Source organism: Otolemur garnettii, unplaced genomic scaffold (assembly GCF_000181295.1).
Source record: "Otolemur garnettii isolate 467f Iridium unplaced genomic scaffold, OtoGar3 scaffold00044, whole genome shotgun sequence".
Lineage (NCBI taxonomy): Eukaryota > Metazoa > Chordata > Mammalia > Primates > Galagidae > Otolemur > Otolemur garnettii.
This window is the reverse complement of record NW_003852439.1, coordinates 14,207,088-14,230,281: the sequence shown is the minus strand read 5'-3', so window position 1 is coordinate 14,230,281 and position 23,194 is coordinate 14,207,088.

Sequence of the window (23,194 nt, the reverse complement as noted above, 5' to 3'; positions counted from 1 at the left end):
GAGCTGGGGCAAGCTGTCTCGAGCACATCATTGTTATTAATACACTAAGATCCTCGTGGAAAATTGTGAGATCAGGAGAGATAATAACTAGCAAGTATTTTTCACACAGTGAGGCCTCAGTACATGGGGCCGTCATGATCACTATAGCTGTGACACCCTAAGTCCCCCCGCCCAGCAGAGACCTCTCTCTCCCTCTCTCCTACAAACAGTCTCTGCCCAGCACTGTCCCTCCCTCCTCTGTCAATCCACACCGACCTCTTTCTGCTGTTGCTACTATAGATACAGCTCTGATAGTAATTTTCTCAAAAGGTGTCTTAGAATCAACCAGCCTGAGCATGTACAACATTTAACAATCAATTAACTTTGCAAACTCGTCCTAGAAAAAATCACCACATACCTCACTGATGAGTGAGTCTCACGACGGTCACCTTCAAAGTGCTCCATTGAGGAGGCCATGTGCTTAGTTCACCCTTCAAAGCAATTTTGGAACTCTTTTTCTGAAATGACCATGGGATCTGACAATGAAGGTCATGACGTTGCCACCATGTGCTTGTGTTGGTACGAACAAGTCTGTGAGGTTTCAGAAGGTTGGTATATCAGCGGCTAGTAGCTGTGTTCCCCATGACAGGCTTTGAAGCACTGCGCATTGAAGCTGAGTCCTGGGCTTGGAGTCAGGTTTGTTTAAGAGACATTACAACCCAATTAGACAAAGGGATGTCATCGTGCATATAGCTGGCAATTTCTAAGCCTTTGACGAGCCCTGAAGAGTGAGGGTAGAGTCTGGGGGAGAAACTGTGGAATTAATATCCTTTGAGTTTTTCTAATAATTTCACACTAGAGAAATCCATATGAGGACAGAGACAAGGTCTCTGTCTCCTTGTTTTATCCTCAGATTCTAACACACTGTGAACTCCCAGGTTTCCCAGACCTCTTGGTGTCTCAGAAAACCTATTACATTGCCCTGATGTTGTATTCATTGAATTCGTGGTGCAGAATCATGCCTGAAGAGAGCCTTAGTTCCATCTAACCTTCCTCTCTCTTCTCTCTTCCCTGCAGCGGAAAGGTTTTTGGAGTCAGAAAGAACAGAGTTCAAATCCTAGTTCCGTATCTTGGTATCTGAGCCTGTTTCTTCATCTGTAAAATAAAAAATCAGATAATGACTCCAAAACACTGCAGCCACTATAAATACTTTTCCACATATTGTTATGAATATGTTTTGTGTAAATATAGCAAATGTCTATCTTTTTGTTCTTCCCTCTCTGATTCCTTTATATCAGATGTACACATATTAACTGTACGGCACAGTATTCAGGCATTGTTAAGTTTGTATCATAGTATTAAAGTTTCAGACTGTCAAGGAGGAGAGTGAATGTAACTTCATATCCTCTTCTGGACAGAGCATTAGTGCAGTTTCAACTGTACACAGTGTAGTTATATCGTATCAGGGGCGGGATTACTTTGTTAGTTTCTTTATCTGGAAGTTACGTATATGGTTTAAGGAGAAGTGACAATGGTGGGCTGTGATGTCCCTTTGTGTGTCAATTTGATTAGACTGTGGTGACCAGTTGTTTGGTTAAACACTAGTGTAGATGTTACTATAAAGGTACTTTTTACCGATATGTTTAACACTTACAATCAGTTGATTTTGAGTAAAGCAGATCACCCTCCACAATGTGAATGGATCTGTCTAAGTCACTTAAATGCCTAAAGGTCATGATTGTGGTTTCCCATAGAGAAGGCAATTCTGCTTTGAGACAGAAACAGAAATTCTAAGTTTCCAGCTTTGGGACCTCATGGCTTTAAGATCACCCCTTACCTGAATCTCCAACCTTCCTGCTTGCCTTCAGAATTCAGGATTTGCCAGCTCCCCTCAATTGTGGGAGCCAGTTCCTTAAAACAAATCTCTCTCTCTGTGTGTCCCCTCCCTATATATAGAATACTCCTCTTAGAGAGGAGTATTAGTTCCAGGAGAACTAATGCTGATTTTAGTATTTTCTGAATCTGTGCAATGTTGTCAATAATCAGATTAATAAAACAACATGTATGAGGAATTGCAGTGGGAAGGAAAGTGGAGTTAATGCTGCCTGAGATTTCTAGTAATTTGTAACAAAATCTATGTGAGAACACATACTGTATCTCAACTCCAGGGCAGCCTTGGGCAGACTCGGCAGCTTGGGTAGGGGATGGAGCGCTGCGGTAAGGCAGATACATGAGGGACTTTTGATGGGGACAGGGAAAGGATGGGGGGGAGGTTTTCTGAGATGGAAGATCAGGAAAGGAAGGGCACCAGGCCAATTCCTTACACGTTATCTCATCCAATCACGGATTCCATCACACCTGCAAAGCAGTCACTGCCATTGCAGCTTCTCCACTGCAGAGAGAGGCTCAGACAGGTGGAGTGTTTTGTGCAAGGCCATGGGATAGTAAGGGTAATAGAGCCAGGATTTGAACTTGGCTGTCTTTGACTCCAAAATCCTTTCCACCATAGGGCAGAGGGATGGAGAGAGGAAGATAGGGTCATGTAAATAAACTCTCTCCCTGCAGGTTATGGCCCTTTTAGTTTTGCTTCTAGCCAATATAATTGGGTGTCCTAAGACATCAAAGGAAGAAAAATGTGCAGACTGTCCCCCAGACCTCTGCTGGGTCAGGATTCAGGCGAGGCACCAGGAATCGGGGGTACAGTGATGAAAAAGGCAGACACAGTCCCTACCCTTGTGGAAATTATTTAGAGGAGGCAGAGTGTGGCGGCTCATATCTGTAATCCTAGCACTTGAAAGGCTGAGGCAAGTGGACTGCTTGAGCTCGGGAGCTTGAGCCAAGCATGAGCAAGAGTGAGACACCGGGTCTCTACTAAAAATAGAAAAACTAGCCAGGTGTTGTGGCAGATGCCTGTAGTCCCAGCTACTTGGGAGACTGAGGCAAGAAAGTTGAACCCAGGAGTTTGAAGTTGCGGTGAGCTAGGCTGATGCCACAGCACTCTACCCAGGGCAACCGAGTAAGACTCTCTCAACAACAACAAAAAAAAGAGAGAGAGAGAGAAAAGAAAAGAAAAGAAAGAGAGTTTTTTTTGGGGGGGGCAGGGCTGGGTTTGAACCTACCACCTCTGGCATATGGGGCTGGCGTCCTACTCTTTTGAGCCACAGGTGCCACCCAGAAAGAGAGATTATTTAGAGGAAAAGATTGACAAAAAATATTAAACAAACAAAATAATTTAAAATTATTTGAAATGCTAAAAATAATGAAAGAAACAACTAACATAGCATATACTAGGAGGAGGGGTGTGCTTTTCCGTCTATTAAGATTTCTTTAAGGGGCACTGATGTAAAGGAAGCCCCCCAAGGGGTAATTCTGAAATCTAAATCATCCTTTTCCATTTACTCTTTACTTTGTGCTATCATTTTCATATACACTATTTCTAAATGGGTGTCACCCCGCTGTATACTATAATTGTGTATCCTTTATACAGTTAATAGTTTTTGTCAACATCTTAAAATTTAAAAAATTCAATTGAGCATTAAAAAATAAATAGCTTTGTATATTAATATTTACCAAGATACTGACTGTCTTGGACGCTCTCCATGCCTGCCTACCCATGCGAGCGCTCCTCTGGATACTTCTCTTCAGCCTTCAGCCTCTCTTGCCGAGTGGGCCTGCTGCTGCCACATCTCTTAACTTTTATCAGCTGAAAATGGTCTTAATTTGCCTTCATTCTCAGGGATCGTTTCAGCGCAGAGAATTCAAAGTTGACAGATGTGTTAATTAATGATATTTCGTGACTTCAAAGGCGTGATTCTAACATGGTTTGACTTTCCTTGTCTCTGATTAAGTATCAGCCAATTCTCATTAGTGTCCTCTGATGTAATGTTATTCCGCCAACCCCTCCCCCCCATACTTCTAAGATTTTCAGTAGGTTTTTTTTTTTTTTGTAATTGGACCACAATATGTCTGCATGTAATTTTTTTTAATTGCAAAATATTTAAGGAGGCACAAATGTTTTAGGTTACACGGATCGTTTTTGTAATGCGTGAGTCATGGCTATAGGTGTGCCCATCACCAGATAGTGTTTATTTATTACACCTTTAGATAGGTTTTCACTCCTACCTGGTCCTTCCCCACCCCGGTTGGTTTCCACTGCATTTTACGCCCCTCTGTGCACACCTGTGCTCATCAGTTAGTTCCAATTTAATAGTGAGCACATGTGGCGTTTGTTTTTCCATTCTTGAGATACTTCCCTTAGGAGAATGGTCTCCAGTTCCATCCAGATTATTGCAAAAGATATTAAAACATCTTTTTATGGCTGAGTCGTACTCCACAATATACATATACCACGTTCTATTAATCCGCTCATGAATTGATGGGCACTTGGGGGTGATTCCACATTTCTGCAATTGTGCACTGTCTTGCAACAAACCTTTGACTGTAGGTGTCTTTTTGGTGAAAAGTCTTCTTTCCCTTTGGGTAGAGACCCAATAGTGGGATTGCTGGATCGAATGGTAGATCTACTTTTATTTTGTTGGGCATCTCCATTCTGTTTTCCATCAGGGTTATACATTGCGGTTCCACCAACAGTGGATAAGTGTACTTTTAGCTGTGTATCCATGCCAACAACTATTGTTACTCTAAGTGGAGTAAAGTGATAGATTATTGTGGTTTTAATTTGCATTTCCCTGATGCTTAATGACATTGGGTGTTTTTTTATGTTATTGGCAATTTGCCTTTCTTTTTTTAAAGAAGCTTCTGTTCATGTCTTTTGCCCACTTTCTAATAAGGTATTTTTGTTTGTCTGTTTGTTGTTGCTTTGCTGATTTGCTTGAGTTCTTTGTAAATTCTTGGTATTAGACCTTTATCAGACAGGTAACTGCTTGAGAATATTTTTTCCCATTCTGTAAGTTGTTTATTTGCTGTGTTGATTGGTTCCTTAGGTGTGCAGAAGCTTTTTAGTTTAATCAAATCTTATTAATTCTTGTTAGAGTTTGTGGTAAGCTTTGTGGTTTATTTTAAATTGCATAATTCTTGCCTGTCACCTTTAAATGTGACTTCCACATTAGTTTTTCTTTCATTTCCTACAGGAAATCCACTAATACACATATGTTTTATGTTTTACCATTTGGTTCTACTCTACCAGCCTCTGATGCTTCTTTTTTTTTTTTTTTTTTTAATGATTAGTCAGTATAAGTAGTTTTATTGGTTTTTAGTTATTACCATTTTTTTCCTGCTATAGCCAGCCTATAATTTAGCTCATCTGATGAATTCTTGCTTCAATCAATTATATTTTCCAGTTTTAATATTTCCGTTTGTTTCTTTGGTGTTTTAATTTCTCTGTTGGAATTCTCCTTCTATTATGCTGAATGCTCCCTGTGTCTTCAACACAGTAGTAGTTAAAAGTGCTTTTATACTAATTCTAGTATTTCAGTCATCTGTGGGGGTATTGACCAGGATTTTCCTATAATTTATGAGTCATATTTTCCTATTTTTTTAATGCCTTAAAATTGAGTATAAAACACATTGCTTATAAAAGAAGAAAAGCGCCTGAATTAACTAATATTACCCCAGAAAAGGATCTGGGCCTTCCTCCCTCAGACTTCTATATTAGAATGGGAAGTTTCATCCTCTGTAATCTTAATTTTGCTGGGTTTGGGTTGGGTTGTGGCTGCGGTTTGCTTCAGTTCACCGCTGATTTTAGATGTTCTGAAGGTGGAATCAAGATTCTCCCTTCAGCAGAGCTCGGGATCTGAGTCCCAGCGTGAATTCTCAGATCTCCGTCTGCGTTACTAGCAAGGCTCTGGCTCTGGGAGGGCTCTCTGCTCTCCTGCCCACCTGCATGGTTTGCAAGGCTCTGAAGATGTCTCTCAGCGCTTCTCGCCCCCAGACTTCCGTGAGCTGCACCAGGGACCCGCCGAAGGCTCAGGTGAAGAGAATTAGCAAGTGAGTGTGCCTGGAGGGCTCTCTCCACACTCCCACCCGGTTCTGCAGCTCATAAATCAGTGGCAATGCAGGAGAGGAAAGTGTCCAAAAGTGAGTCGAGGAGTAGGAGTTGCTAACATAGGGGAGAAACAGGCGCTAACCCACCAGCGATTCCTCTGTGTTATTACAAGCATGATCCCAAAGTTTAATTAATCAATTAATCTGGCCCAGTTTACTTCTCCATCTTCACTTCATCTCTCAGAGGTTTCTTCGTTTCCATTCTGTGCGGCAGTTGCACCAGCTCACATGCCATTCCCAGGAATGATATTTTTTACCTTTAGCATCTCCCATTCATCACTCCTTTGAGTCCTCTTTCTCTTGCAAAATTCCATTTCAAGTTTACCTCTTCAAGCAAACCTTCCCTCAGCCTGATTCAAAGACCACCCTCTGCGTTCCTGCTGTGCTCCCTTTTTTCACCCTTTATTTTGATCATTGGTCTCACATTTGCCTCCCACACTAGACTTTGTGTTTAGGGAGGGGAGAAGCCACCCCAATTCCAGGCAGCAGCCCCAGACCCTAACAGCAGCAGAACCAAAGACTCGGGTGGTGCCGGGTCACAGGGAGCAGCCTGGTCTCAGTTCCTGCTCCTTTCACTGAAGTGGGCAGCCGGAGCCACATTCCTTGTCTGTCCAGGTAGCTCCTCCCTCTCCCAGCTATTATGCTACCGTCCCTGAGGCCCTACTGCTTCCAAGGCCTCCCAGTGATTGTTGTTCGCAGTTGCCCCCCACCTCTGACATTTCAGTGCTGTCACCATATTCTTTTACAGATGAGAAAACTAAGGCCCAGGATGTTTCGGTGACTTTCCAGTAGGAAGAGCTGAGATTCCAACCCACGTCTCCGCTGCCCTGGAGTTCTCGCTCCTGGAAGGACACTCAGGTCTCCTGTGTCTGGTCCCCTCCCTTCCAGCTGCCCGTTCTCTTCCCCTTTCTGGAAATGACACCACACTGGATGATGGGTTGGCCGGCGGAGCCCATCCGTCTGGTGGCTGACACGTGGGGCCTGGAGCCCTGGTTTCCCTTTTCCGCTTCTGTAGCATTCAGCAACTTCTGTTTTCCTCTGAGGTCACCCTTAAAGGTTTACGTGTGTGTTTCTCATTTCTGCAGTGTCGGGGAAATCTTGCCAGTGCATCTATCAAAGCGATCATCGCAGGCCTGATGTAAGGGTATGGTTCCTCTCACATTTTTCATTACGAGATAATTTATTAATATCCTTCCCAAGCAGCACTAGATTTATCTTGATAAAACTGCGATCGGCGGCGACACCGGAGATACCGCTGGGACACACCAGGGAGAGCCGGGCGCTCACCTCCTTCACCCCTTAATACCTCGGGAAGCCCAGGGGGCGGCCAAGACCCCACACATTTTATCTTTCTGATACCGCTGAGCCGGGCGGCCTCCGAGGGACGCTCCCTAGCTCGCTTTTCTTTCACGCTTGTGGAGAACATGGGATCGTCTGTGTATCTGGAAAGGCAGGTAGTGAGGGGTGGGTAAATTACCTTCAAAGAGTCCCGGATTTATCTCGTTTTCATTCACGCGGATCTGCAGGGAACGACTTAACCTCTGGCTCACGGGCGCTTTCTGGGAGGCCTTGAGTCCGTGATTGGAGACAGACCTTTGCTTTATTTCTGCAGCAGCTTCAAGGCACAGACTCCTTAGGTGTGTGAGCCGGGGGGTCTCTGTGGTCCCCCCTTCAGTTCTCTCCAAGAAAAGAGTGGAGAGAGGGGCCTCCTGGTTATTTGTGGAAATGAAATGCAGGGGGCCCCCTGTGCGTGGCAGCGGCCCACACAGGGTCCGGCAGGCTTTGTGGCAGGAGGTGCATTGGAGACGGGGGAGTTGCATCCCCGCATTTGCCGCAGTTCAGAGCAGCTCTTTACGCCTTGGGTTTTATAGTTCATTTCTCTTGCCACCCTTCCCCCCCCCCCCAAGGCAAATATAAGTAAGTAAATAAAAAACTTACATAGATACTATGGGCCAGTCTTGGAGGGGAACTGGCATCTCCTAGTGTATTAGCCATTGTAGATGGCTGCTGTGTGCAGACACCTGCGGCCGGACCTTGTTGCTGGAGGGGCCGATTGGTTTAGCAAACTGAGGATCAGCTTACTCACCTCATTACTCAGCCAGCTTTACCCACGTGTGCACAAGAAACAGTGATTTTGGAGGTGGCAGGTTCAAACCCGGCCCCTGCCGAATAAAATAAATAACTGCAAGAAACAGTGATTTTTGTTCTGTTTTGTGCAATGTTTCTCTGGCCTATACTGTGATGGTTTCTTGAAAGATACAGAAGAAACTAACAGCAGTCATTTCAAGGGAGAGGGAGACCTCTTAGTCTGAAGCAGGGGGCAGGGGGAGGAGATTTATTTATGATTCTTTGTCCTGTTTAAATGTTTCCTATTTATTTGTCACATTTTCAGTGAAATGTTAAAAGTCTTCATTGGAATCTTTTTCACATTTCTGAGGCTCATAAATAAACAGATGTTTTTTTTCCTTCTCTCCTAAAATGAACTTGAGCCACACCATCTGGTTTTGCCTTCTCATTCCCCTCCGTAAATAATAAAACCCATGCCGTGCAGGTGGGCCACAGCTGATGGCACCAGGGAGGCAGCCCTAACCACCCCTCATCACTCTCTACTTGGCAAAGCCAATTTTCATGCCCTCCGTTCCCTCAATAATCTAAGAAGGAGGAACAAAAAGGGCCTGTTGCTGTTTTCCAGTTGAAGAAACTGAGTCTCTAAGAATAGGGACTTGTTTAAGGTCACACATCCTATAGGGAGTGGAACTGAAATTCAAATCCAGATCTGACTGAAAACTCTTTGCCTTTGCCACACTCACACTGGGGGGGAGGGACGTCATTTCCCCTGGGCCCCATCAAAGACGATGTCCAACGTCTGTGAGTTACCATCCTGTTTGTGAGACACCCTCCTCTTCCCTGCCGCTGACCTGGGGACCTTCCCAAACCTGCTCGTTTGCTGGGGAGGCTGTGCCTGTGAGCCTGTGGCTCCAGGTGCCTGCTGGATGAGAGCTGGCCCTTTCAATTGCTATTTTTCAACACTGGCGATGGCTCCAGCCTCCTGGACAGATGGCCAATTGCACTTGAACTCTCAGAGTGCACATCCATCAACAGTGATAGAGAGTTTCAGCTGTGACCAGAGCTGGGACAGTCTTCCAAATGCAGGGCTATTCGTCACTGTGGTTGATTCCATAAAATCAGCGATGAGGGGGCAGATGGGAGAGATGCAGCCTCGGCTCTCTGTAGCTTGGCAATGCTGGGAGAAGCCGGTGCACACCTGGTTTAATGAGTGTTAAGACCATCGATCTTGTGGAGGCTCAAAATCCATGGGGAATTGCTTTTCCTGATTTACAGCCACACCCAATGGTTGCTTTACAAATATATGACTACTACATTACTAAGTACACACAAAACAATGTATTAATACCTCTTCTCTCTGCTGCCAAAACAAAGGGAGCTCGTGGAGAAGGAAGCCCTTGGTCCCGTTCCAGTCACTCCCTGCACCAGTGTCCACCTTTCTTGCTTTGGTATGTCACTTTGCCTTCTGATACTGGCTTCTCCAGTGTCCCTAAGGGGAGTCATAATGGAGGAAGGGAAACGCAGGGAACCCAAATCCTGGCTCTGCTGTTTCTTAGCTGGGTAGCCGAGGGAAAATTGCTGGTTACACCCAAGTCTCAATCTCCTATTTTCTGTATACAAAATGAGCTGCCTCTTTAAAACCCTGATTAGCTATGAGGGAAACATAAAGCATCAAATGTGTGGGATTCAGAGGTTCCCTAAAAAAGGGAGAAAGAAAAGAGCCAGATGGCTGGAGAAGGCTGGACCAGGTGCAGCGAGGCTGGTGAAGAAAGAGTCCAATGAACACTGGGAGGTCCTAGTGCTCTGTGTGAGTGCAGAAAGCGCCAATATGATTTTTAACACTTGTCCTCTAATTACCAGCTGAGGACACTCTCTGAAGGAAGCCAGTGGCAATCATGATGGCCTGAGAAACATGTGGGTGGGAGAAAGATGCACCTGTTTTTAGAGAAGGAGTTGATGGGGTTTAGTTTGTAAAAGTTCTCTTATTCAGTGTGACGGTCAATTTTATGTATAAATGTAATTGGGCCATGGGGTGCCCAGATATTTGGTGAAACATTATTCTCAGTGTTCCTACTTGGGTGTTTTTAGTAGAAGTTTACATTTAAATGAGCAAAGCAGATTGCACATGGTCCTTATCTACTCAGTTGATGGCCTCAATGGTACAGAAAGGCTGACTGACCCCATCCCCACCTAACAGCCATCTCTTGCTGACAGCCCTTTTACCTACCTCCAAACTGAAACTTAGGCCTTAGCTCTTCCTGGGTCTCGAGCTGTGGGCCTTTGGACTGAAAAAATGTTATTTCTTCTCCTGGGTTTCCAGCTTGCTGACTCATTCTTCAGACTTGGGACTTGTCAACCTCCATAACTGCATAAGTCAGTTCCCTAAAATAAGTGTCTTTATATAGCTCTGTCTGTCTACCCATCATCATTGTCTGTACATCCATCCCATTGCTTCTGTTCCTCTGCAGAGCCCCGACTAATATATGCAGTGATGATCTCTTAATCCTGCTATATGTATGGCATGAGGCTTAGTTTTATGCATGATTCAAACAGAAATTGCCATGTTCTGTAAGACGAGATGGAGAATCTGTGGATGTTCAGAGGGCGATGGGTGAGACAGTTTGCTCCATGAGAGGGAATGGGTATCTGACACTGAGCTATGAGAAGAGGCTAACACCCACTGAGCATCTATTTACAATATTAGTTCATTACTTCCCCCAAAATCTTAAATGTAAACATGAGCCCTCTCATTTTTTAGACTAGAAGAGCCACTTTAAAAGTAGCTGAGTCAGATTCACATCCGGATCTGTTGTTCCCTGGGCCCATTTACTTTGGGGTCTTGACAGCCCCCGGACTAATATCACTTATATAGAGTCAGTGGCAGGATCACCATTAAAATTAGTATCAATAAGCTTGAATCCTAGGTCAAGACAACCTTTTGGCATGTAGAAAGAAAAATGTCCAGTCTCATACTAAAGATCTGGAAAAAAAAAAAAAGACATTAAAAAAACAGAAACAAAAACAAAAACCTAGGGTGGCACCTGTGGCTCAAAGGAGTATGGCGCCGGCCCCATATATCGGAAGTGGTGGGTTCAAACCCAACCCCAGCCAAAAACTGAAAAAAAGATAAAAATAAAAATAAAACTATCTGAGATTCAGTTTTAGCATCTGTCATATGGGCACATTCCTGAAGACTTAGCAGGAAATACACAGTGTGACTTATGTGAAGTATCCAGCATGCTACTACAGTCACAGAAATTATTACAGTAAAGGTTATTATAATATCCACACTTTGGACTTTTTAAACTTCTGATCACATTGATGCCCCTTTACCATAATAATCTTGCTGAATTCTTCATGTTTCTAATCCTGCATCAATTACTTGCATCCCCTCTTCATAAACCCCACTCTCTCATGAAGCCGACATTTCTGGCTGGAAACGGTGGGTTGATGGTCAAACATCCTTTCACTCATGGGGTTTTAGAGTGATGCCTAGGAGAATGAAGATTTATATCTGTCTCTCCAGATCCACCTGAAGAATAACAATAATCTTGAGACGGTTTTTTAAATCGACACTTTTCATTGATCTATTTTTGGGGCATGGTCTCTTTAAAATTGTAATGATTCACAGAGTAATCTCAAGGAATTTAATGAACAATAAGAAAATTAAGAATGAAAGCTTAGAACCACGTAGGTATTTCTAAAACTCTAAAAGAGGGCAAATGGTGGCATCCTCGATTAGACTTGAGAGTGGAGAGGCATAGTCTAGGTGACACCTGCACTTCAAACTCAAACGTGTTTAAGTGACAATGAAATAACACAGTCAACTAGAAACTCCAAGTCAGTTCATTGCCATTAAAAGAATTCTCTGTGTCAACTACAGTGCTAGGTCCTCAGGATACTGTTGACATCAGAGAACATCAACTCCCACTTGAGGGGGTTGGTTGATGAGGTGGCGAGATGGGCCCGGAAGCCAATAACTAAACTCTTTTATCAAGGTTATTCAACAGATGTCAAAGTTTCTGTAAAACTCCAGTGTTCTCATCTGGAACCTTCTGACTTGGGCTGAGTCTTCCAATAATTCTTAAGCTCTCCTGGGGCCATTAACAAAACAGATCATGATGATGGAAGAGCCTGACAAGGTTACCCGAAGATAGATCCCCAGAAGGGAGGTGGAAGTCTTCTGCCTCAAGGTGTCACTGGGCCTTTATAGCCCACTGTTGGGAGAAGCATACAGCAGAGAAAGGACAGAGGGTTAGCACACTTCAGGTTGATGGTTGAGTTTCCAGCTGCTTCTCTGCCTTCTTTGGTAGTGAAGGAATCCTATTAGTGTGTTATAACTGAACTAGGATTTATAGGACTCATTTGATGCCTTACAAATGGTGAGGTAAGCTTGGCTTGTCCTGGATTCATTCTCCGATGGGCAGAGACTGACCCTACTGGGACAGTGCTCATAGGAGACCAGGTATGGGCAATTGAGAGGCCCAGAGACCTGGTTCCAAAATGTGAGATGACCTGGTAAGAAAAAAAGAACATCTTTACAGTCAGACACACTGATAATTGAACCCAAATGCTGATTCTTGAATGCTGTCTCTGAGGTTTGGTGTGTTTTTCTGAAAAACATGGACACTGAAATATCCTCTCCAGGGTCATTTGGTGATTCAATGAAATAATGTGGTCGTGTCACTTAACACTGTGTTGGGTGTAGATTAAGCGCTCAAAAAATGGTAATTTGGGGACCCACTGCTACGTAGATCTAGAGAAACTGTATCACTGAGCAGACTCGGATTTTGGCTCAGACTGAGACACTCTGCAGATGGATCTGGGCCTGTCTGCCTCTCCCATTCTCTCACCTTCGGTTTAGGCTCCTGTCTTCCCAGCTGCCTTCCTGCCTTTTCTCTTCCAGCTTAAAATTTTCCCGTCTTTGGATACTGTTTTCCCTCACTCTGACATTCCCAAACCAAACTTTGCTTTATCATAAGCGCCTGCCCAGAGATTTCTGAGATGGAGACCCTCCTTGGCCACTCTGCCCTCCTCAGCACACGTCCCTTTCAACTTCCAACTTCAAGAGCAACTTCAGGGCTCTCCTGAGAATGAAGCAAGGCGGTGTTTACTAGTGTGTTTGGTGAGACATCGAGGGTGCCTGCCCTCCCTTAACCCCATCTGCATGCAGGCTAGAAACCAGAATGCAGAATATAGCACTTCAGCCACTGTCCTGTGTTAGAGAAGGGGAAAAAAGGTATATCTCATTTATTGGAGCTTTCTAAAACAGAGGGGAAAAAACCACATCTCAATAGATTATCTCAGGACCTGAGATAAAAAAAATAAAGCACTCTGAGTGGTGAGGCTTGATGGCGAGGTAAGGTTTCCCTCCTAACGCTAAAGGGCAAGTTTGCCTGGTGCAAATGAGAGAAAGGTCATTCCGTCCAGAAAGGATAGGTACGTAGACATACTGAGACAGGGTCAAAAAAGGCCTCCACAGTTAAAACATAAAAGATAGAACAGGAGATGAGCTGGGGAAGGAAGTGCCGTGAGATGGGGAGCAGAACAGACAGAAGGAGAGAGGCAAGAAGATCACCTTGGAAACTGCCGCGAATATTCCCCGTGTCCTTCTGTGTGAATTTGAAAGAGATATCAAGGCCATTTCTTTAATTATTTCAGCACCAGAGAGGAGGGTCCCTCCAAACATAAACCTATCACAGACCCCATTGCTGCAGAACAGGGCTCCCTCAGGTCCCTCGAAATCAAGGCAGGAAAAAACTAATTCTTAAAACAAGTATTTTTGGCTAAGGGTGAAACAAGCTGAAGTGCTCAAATTGTTACAGTCCTATTTAAAAGGCAAAATTCACCATGAGTTCAAAGCGTATCTTCATTCAGGATGACAACTCGGCGGCGAATTCCGGGAGACATTAATAGGAGGAGTTATGGGGAACGTAGCAAAGGAGTTAAAATTTGAAGGAAAAAAAGGATTGGGGATTATATGGACTTGAACTATGGAAAAGGTTGAAATGCATTCAAGAAAGCAATAAAGCCTAGTGAACCAGAAACTCCCTGCTCACTTATGATAAAATATCTAGTTAATACCAAATAAAAGATTCAAATAGACTTGTTATGGTTCTTTAGAAAGTCTCTCTAAAATAATGCCCATATCCCCTACCCCCCCCCTCCTGCTTTTTTTTTTTTTTAAAGCTCTTTCGCAAATAAAGTGTTGCCTTTGGGAAGGAAGATTGACTAAAGGGTGTAAGCAGCTTAGTTAGAATGAAAAAGATATGAGGGAAACGTAATTTTTGAATTTGGAATTGTTCTTAGACACTGCACCAAGAATCCTGCCTCTCAAACAAGATCCACGATTCATTACGTGCCATCTCAAACAGCAAAGCACCTGTCAGTTTAGTGGAGGAGATGGGAAACCCAACTTAGCGAAAGCAGGAAAGGGTGAGGAGTGCTCTGGAGAGGACCAGATTGGCTGCTTCTGCAGCACAGAGGAGGGTGTGCTGGATGCTTGGGAAAATCAGGGAGCCGTCTTAGGAGAGGGGACATTTGAGCTGGTTCTTGAAGGATGAGGAGGGTTCGGCAGATTGGAGAATGACTTCTGCTCGGAGAGTCTGGCATCGCACACTGCAGAGAGCAGCCAGAGGCACCAATGCAGTGAGGCTCTGAGGCTACAGCAGGTTCACAGAGCTTCTCTGCCTTCTTTGGTAGGATACCAGGGTTCTGTAACACCCTACTGGAGACCCAAGAGCATTTTTCTTCCCCCTGTGTTTGTGATTTAACCACTGCTGCTTGTAAGAAACACTTATCTGTATAGCCTTAGAATATGGGAAGGGGGTGGGAGAGGGAGGGGAGGGGATGGATGGGGGGAGGGAGGGTGATTGGTGGGGTCACCTCTATGGTTTACCCTACAAGGGTACAAGTGAATCTTTCTAAAAGCAGAGTATGAATGTCTGAACTCAATAACTAAGAAAGTGACATGAAGGCTACGTTAACCAGTTTGATGAGAGTATTTCAAAATGTATATGAAAACACCACACTGTACCCCATGATTGCATTGATGTACACAGCTATGATTTAATAAAAAATAATAAAAAAAAAGAAAGAAACACATATCTGAGGCGGATTCAAGGAATGTCTCAGAGTGGGTTTTCTTTTTGAAACCCTATAGGCAATCATGAATCAAGTCAAGCCTAGTTCCTCTGCTCTCAACAAAAAGAAGAAATACTTATTAAGAATTTTATCCTCCCTAGATTTGTTTCTTGGTGCTGCTACAACAATTTACCATGAACTGAGTAGCTTAAAATAACAGTTCTTGGGCCGGGAGGCTGAAATCAAGAGGTCACCAGGGTTGGGCCCTTCTGAACGTGAGAAGGAGAAGGTGTTCCTGTTCCCTCCCCTGCCTCATGGCTCCGCCCTCTGCCTCATGGCTCCGCCCCCTGCCTCATGGCTCCGCCCCCTGCCTCATGGCTCCGCCCTCTGCTTGGCTCACACCTGTAGCACTCCAGGCTCCACCTGTGCTGTCACACGGTCCTTTGCTCTGAGTGTCTGTGTCTTCTCCTTCTCTGTTTCCCATAAGGATGCTCATTTTGGTTTAGGGCCCACCCTAAATCCAATGTTATCTTTTCTCAAGATCCTTAGTTCCATCTGCAAAGACCCTACTTACAAATGTGGTTACGTTCATAAGTACCGAGGTTAGGACTTTAGGTACACCTTTTTAGGGCCACCATTCAACCTCCTACACTCCATTTTTTCCCCATGAAATTTTCTCTGCTGGAGAGAAGTTGGCATTATCATTTAAAGGAGTGGAAAGGGGCAGTACTAACAATTATGCTGCCCAAATAGAAAGCAGAGCTTGAGGCAAGGATTAAAGTTCTGATGACACATTCAGGACATGAGTGGGGAGGGAAATGGAGGTGATGTGTGGGGAGATGTGAGGAAATGCTATCCATTGTATTTTGGGCCACCTGATAACCAACTGTGTGGAAGTGCATCAGGCATGCTTAGCAACCCTGGTGGCCCCACAGAAGGGATATTCTCAGAAAGGGTTGTAAGAAGGAACTACACCTAGGAAAAGTCTCCATGAAGGAGAAAGGAGGAGGAAATTTGTTTCCTCAGCCCCCTCTCCCACCTGCTTCCCTTTGGTCAAGTTTTCTTCCATGAGGTACTGACCTGTCACACATCAAGTTTATATCATGTGCCCTTAAATGTCATCCCTCAAGAAGCTGGATCCCCTATACCAGCGTGTGAAATTCCACCCACAACCAGAAATGAAGGCCCGACTCAACAGGGCTCAGCATGTTGGAAGTGAGGTTGACCCTCAGGGCTTTGGTTTCAACACCCGCCAACTTAGGGAAGTCAGCCAGGGGGCAGCAAATACAGCAGCCAAACGGCCCAGAAGGGGGCGATACTGCCCCAAAGCTGGTAGCCATCTTGGGAAACTGAGGAAGGCTTATATTTTTTTGCCTGAAACTAGTATTAAAGCACGGAGCTGATGCAGTGTTTACATCAAGAATTTGCCGCAAACACTAAAGATTTTTACTTTTTAAGGTGGTATGGGAATTGTAATAATATGGAGAAAAAAAGGGGCTTACAGACTCCATTAGCTAACACCTGCCTTTCATAGCACAAATGCTAATCTAAAAAATGATCTTAACTGCCCTTGGTTTAGGGAAATGCATAATAATTTCCTTTGTAAAACCAAAATAAGCGACGAGATGATATGGGTATCTTTCACCTGAATTATTTACTTTTTTTTATTTAACAAGCAGACAGGAAAGAGAGAAAAATAGCATCTACCAGACCCAAGATTTTTATTATTTTTTTTAATGCTGAATCTTGCTAGCACCATAATGAAGCTCTGGAAGAAATAAAAACTTATGATCAGGATAAGCATTATAGACATTTATGTAAAACTGGAAGTGAATAGTATTTTCCCATCTGTTACTAATTCATAACCGGATTCTCTCTGGTATTGTGACTGAAGTACATTTTTATAATTCATTTCTTGGCTTCAACTGTTGGGGAGTTCTCATCTTTGTTAATTTCACAACATCAGATGTTCATGAGGAAGTTCCATTATGACTCACAGTCAACACGTTATCAATTCCAAGAGGGGAGGATACAGCCAGATAAAGTGGCAAATCGGAGGTGTTAAAAGAGAGCTGTATTTCTAAACACCCTACGCTCCAGGAAACTATTGGGGAACCTAGGAAATGGCTCTGGGGCTGGCTTCGAGGGTCCCCTATGTGTGATTACAGCACACCAGGACATCCATTGATCCAACAGCCCTCTGCAAGCCTGTGCCTCCAATGGTGCCAAAACCCATTAACTGCTCATTAGCAGAGGTGAGTGAACATTTGACAGAATAGGAGTAGTTTGACATAGAAAAGGAGAGAGAGAGAGAGAGAGAGAGTACTGGCGGGGATACCGGCGGGGTTCTAACCTTAGACAGTTCCACGGGTTGGCATTCGAGCCTACAACAACTTCATAACCAAGGATAAAGACAAATCACGACTTCTTAACAACAATCACAAGCAAATATTTTCATGAGCCAAAAAGTAAGCAATCACTGTTTGGCTGACATTGGTGAGACCCACACGGGAAGGCAAAATTAGACTGGCTCTGATCAAGATTTATCATTGTATTTTAGACCGATCTGTGAAGTTTTAGTAAAGTAAGTGTTCTTTTCATTTCTCACCTATCATACCATCATTTTTTAGGTCAATTTCTAAGGTTTTGCTTATATGTTATTAAGCAGAAGCTACTATATATATATGTATGTATGTGTACATACATACATATATATATATTTTTAACCATGAAAACAACATTTATTTCGTTATTGGATATACAAACAGAAGCTGAAACCACAAAATCTAAAAGGAAACATATAGAAATATGATATTTTCCAGAACACGAATCTTGTCTGATTAAACCAGCTGAATTCCCATTTTTTAGGGAGAGCTCTTTTTCCTATCTCTTCTGATATCACATTACCGAACCGAAAATGTTTAGCTAGTGTAAAAAATGGCTAAATTGGTGCAACACTTTAGAAAAAAAAAAATTTCAAGTGGATACAGTTTAAAATGTCAAAATTGTGTGACATAGTTATTTCCAATGCAGAAGCTCATTCCAAGGAAATAATCCTCATCTGAAGGAAATAAATTTAGCTTAAAGTTACTGACCTCAGGCTCATGTACAATGGAGAAAACCTCGAAACCATCTCGATGAATCACCACAGTTAGTAAAAACGTGGACTATTCATTCATTGGGCTAAGCTGTGGCCACTTATTTTTATACTTATTTTTATGAACATTATGTGGCTGGGGAAGACATCTCAGAGAAAGATTATCATGGCTAGTTAGGCATGAAGACCCTGAAATCTGTCTGTTGCCATCACAATGCTCTCTAGTTGTTGACCCAGAAAGTGGGCAAAAAATCATCAGAGAGATGAGCCAGCCCAGAAACTTCTCCATTATACTGTTCAGATCCAGTACTGCTCTCTTTGGGCTCAACTTTTTTTTTTTTAATGGTTTTATTTTATTTGGAGTTTTTGACCAGGGCTGGGCTTGAACCTACCACCTCTGGTATATGGGGCCAGTGCCCTACTCCTTTGAGCCACAGGCGCCTCCCTGAGCTCAACTTTTTAAAGCTATCCAAACAGAATACAATAGTAACAACAGCAACAGTAGCAAGAAAAGTGCCATTAAAGTTTTCTCTATAATAAACCTAAGACATATGCGGTATTCTCACATTCTCTTATTTTTAGATGAGAACATTGAAAGCTACAGATATTCAGTCACTTTCTGGGTTCTCAGATTTCTGAAGTGGTTGCCTGGAGCATTTGAATTCAGGTCAGTTTGACACCAAACCTGTGCTTTTATGCAAACAGTATTTAATATGCTTCTTAAAGTTAGAGAAGGGAGAAATTATGAAATATTAAGAGAGGTAATCAATAGACAAGAAAAACATGAAAAAAAAGAAAATAGAAATTAAAGATATTATCAATTCTGAGATAATCAAATACTCCTTGAAAAAGGGAAACATTGATAAAATTTTTAATCAGACTGTCCATATTCAACATCTTTCATTAGTCTTTGCAGCACTATCGCCAATGACAACAATGGCAACAAAAACATAGAAATAATAAAAATGTCCATCCGTAGAGGAATGACAGACTAAATGCTGTTCCATCAACACAATAGGACATTATGCAGATATTGAAAATTATCATTATGAAAACTTTGTCAAAATATGGAAGAAAATTTCGATCAACTATGAAATGAATAAAGCAGAACATACAAAGACCAGGACAAAAACAATATTAATGCCATTCTGCAAAAATATGGGGCTATCCTCATGGGCTGGGTAGGGGCATGTAGAAATGAAAACAATTTTGTTTGGATAATATTTCTGTATTGAAAGATAATTGGTCTATTATCTCTTCCTTTCAAAAATAGACATAAACATGCACACGTATTTTAGGTATCATAGGTTTCCTATCTTTGCTCATTTTAATATATAAAGCTCAACAAGATAAAAGGATAAATTCCATGCATTTATGCAAATGGAATAGAATAATAAACCCATTGTATCCATTACAAAGCTTCAAAAATTACCTTTTGTTTGCATAAGGCATTTTTATTATTATAAAACTAATATGAAGTTTGGGGGAAATTAATCCCAGAGATCATCACCAAGCCTGGGAAAGTTTTGTGTCAGAAGTTGAAAAGCTATTTACTAACTCAGCACAGAACTTATCCTTCACACTCATCTTGGCCCCTACATGGGAGCCAGGCACTACAGCCATCTCTAGTGAAGGGGCAGGTGTTAAGGGTTGACTCCCAAGAAAATAGAAGAGTGAGAATAGAAAAATGTTAGGCATTAGGAAGATAATTAAGTAGAACTTGAATTAGAGAAAATTATGTCCACTACCAGGACCTCAAGGTCCCCCAGAGCCTAAACCAAGATGACAGGTTAGACTGCGAGTGAGGTTGAACTTCACCAAAAGACATGACCACCTCAGTAGCTAGTGAATAAACATGATTCAGACCTACTCACGGGTCTAAGATGCAGATGGAGAAGGATTTAGATCAAGAGATGATATTTTATGACAATAGGTGAATCCCTTAAGAAAGGGAAGGGGAGTTCATTCATTAATTGATCTGTTTCCTCATATATTCACCCACTCATCCATCCATTCATCCATCTATCCATCCAATAAATTATAATTTTGCAGGAATCGAAAGGCCAAAGGTTTGGAACATATAGTATAAGATGAGTGTTGACAAAGACTTTGTAGTATTCTGTAGAGGCTTTGTCTAAAAGTTTAAACTTTATCCCAAGCATGTCAGGGAACTATTGAAAAGTTTTGAGCAGCTCAGTGACAAGATAAGATTTGTCCTTTAGAAGCAAGTGGCTAGTAATTAGCATATGGTCACAAAGGGCTGCAGACTTTAATTTCCTGCAGAGGCAAATAGAAAAGGGAGTGTCTGAGTTGTCTGGCCGAGGCTGGAAAAAGACATCCTAGCAGATTTTCTGACACTGGGGCTTCAGAGTCTCCAATTATCCCAGGAAACCACGCCTTTCTTCTTTAATCATAAGTAACCCTCATCTATCAATCAGGCATTTAATCTAGAAGGTTGTTGAGCTGGGCTCTATTGCCCATAGTCAATCTCCACTTCTCTTTCAGATTCATATCAAACTTGTCACTAGGGGCAATAAGATAGAATAGAGACCTAGGAAAACACTAAAAATAAATTCCGTCCCAATTTTCCCCCTATCATGGCTCCATCACACCCTTCCAGTGTGTATCTGTTTAAGAAAAGAGCAGGAAAAATGCTGTGGAGTGTTTCTGAAGGCGGAGCCGAGTCACCTGATGTCAGCTCTGCAGACTTTTTCCAGACTTTGTGGAAAAGTATCGAGCGTTCACTCTGCCAAAAAGGTTCTTTCCTCTCCACTCACCAAACTCTTCTGAGCAGAAACCCAAAAATATGACAGCTAAATATCATCTATGTTAAATTACTTTTTCAATAGTAGATGATTTATAGTTGATTAGGTAATTAAATCAAATACAAGTGGCTGAAAGTAAATCTATTTTTATCATCCCTGTAAATTAAAAGTTCCGCATCATAAAAAATCATGACCATCTTGAAAATGACTAGTCAAGTGCCTTTTAGAGGCAAGCAGGATTTATTGCCAATTAACGTATTGAACTGTAGAGTCAGCATAACCCTTTGCTCAAGACTTTTAAAATTATTGGCTTCCGCTTCTGTGTTGCTCCCTCTCATGGTAATGAAATGGATCTGGCCATTCTCCTATTGAACAATCCTATAGGTTGGGTTTATATCTCACTATAACAACATTTCATTTTATTATTATCTCCAATCCTCTGTAATGAATACAAATACATTCCTTTTTTTCATCACGCGTTTATCAATTTTCATTGATTTGCCTATAATGAATACAGTTCGGAGAAGAAAGGCAGACAGATCATATCCATTAAAGTGTCTTCAGCTTCAAAAGTTTGTCTGTGGCATTGTTTAATTAAAAAAAGAAAAAGAAAGTCATCAGGAAACTAATTAAAAAGAGACATTACTTTCAGGTCCGCCTATAAACAAGAACTCAATAATTATTACATAAAGAGACTTAGGACCTATGGCACGGAAAGAAATTTTATGTCTGCATCCAGCTCACTTGAAAAAATAAAATTATGAATTCTTACCAAATGTTTGATATCTATGGATAATCTCATATTATCTATAATAATGGTCTACATTTTTCAAGGTGAATAAAGGTCAACTGGAATTATAAAAGTAAGATGCACTTCTGACAAGTTCAATTTTTATAAAGAGGTGTATTTGGCAATTCACATGTATACCCTCTTTGGGGGCAAAGCTCTATCAAGCCACATTGGCTCTGTGTCAGTGAGAAATTCATGGGGTTTCTAATTGCACAAATCTTAATCTGTATCATGCTTTTTCTGAGGCTCTTTCCATAAAGAATGATTTTTTTTCTTCTAGATATCACTGAACTGGGAGCTCAGTAAGTCAAGTGGCTTTGCCAAGACCACATTGCTAAGCTTGGAAGCTGAACCCCGATACTGAGTTCCAAGTCAAGTGTTTATTTCACCTCACTGTAAGAAGAGGTTCGTGGTCCTACAAAGGAGAGGACAAATACCTCCACTTTCTACAGGGAGGACTTGAAGGATATGAGACTTCCCCACTCATTTTTTTTTTTTTGTTTCTAATTAGTTTCTGTCTGGGCTTAGAGAAGCACTTTGATCGGGGCTGGGTTTGAACCCACCACCTCCGGTGTATAGGGCCGGCGCCTACTCCTTTGAGCTACAGGCACTGCCTGAGAAGCACTTCTTGAAGCCAAGGAAGGATTAGTATGAGTGAAAAGTCACTCTGTTTTCTGGAGTGTGCAAAGAAAGCAGTCATAGCAGGGCAGAGGGGGAGTCTGGACAATTAAGTTCACAAACTCACCCTAGAAAACGTGCTACATACTTCATCCCCACATATCACTACAGTCACCTTTGATGTATCCCCTTGGGAGGCTACGCACCTATGACAGTGCCTCATCCACCTTTCAAAGCAAGTTGGGAACTCATTGTTCTAGAATGGCCATCAGAGTGGTCTATGCATGAAGTCTGAGAATTAAGTTCAAGAACTCATCCTAGAAAAAAAATGCTACACACCTCGTTGTTGAACTTGACTATAGCAACCAGATGGACCAGGGGAGTACGTCAAAGTGACTGTAATGATATTTGGCAACAAAGGATGTAGCACTTTTTCAAGGATGAGTTCAAGAACTTAATTGTCAGAACTCATGCATTAGAGATGGATCTGTGATGTTTTCAAAACTGCTGTTCTAATCCTACCTGTTATAAAATCCAAATGATCTCTTCAGTGATGCTTCATGGCTCTATAACCATGGCATCTCTTTGGGCTCAGCGTTTGTACCACCATGTAGTGTATTATTTGGTAGAAAATCAAGTCATTCAATAATATCTTAGGCAGGAGAAAAATTATGAAATAGCAAAGTAGTCTAGACTTTCTTCTTGCTTCCTATTTGGAGCCCAGAGTAACATCTGGGCCTTCCAGTCTTTCCCTTCAAAAGATACTGAAGCTAAAAAAAAAAAAAAAAAAAA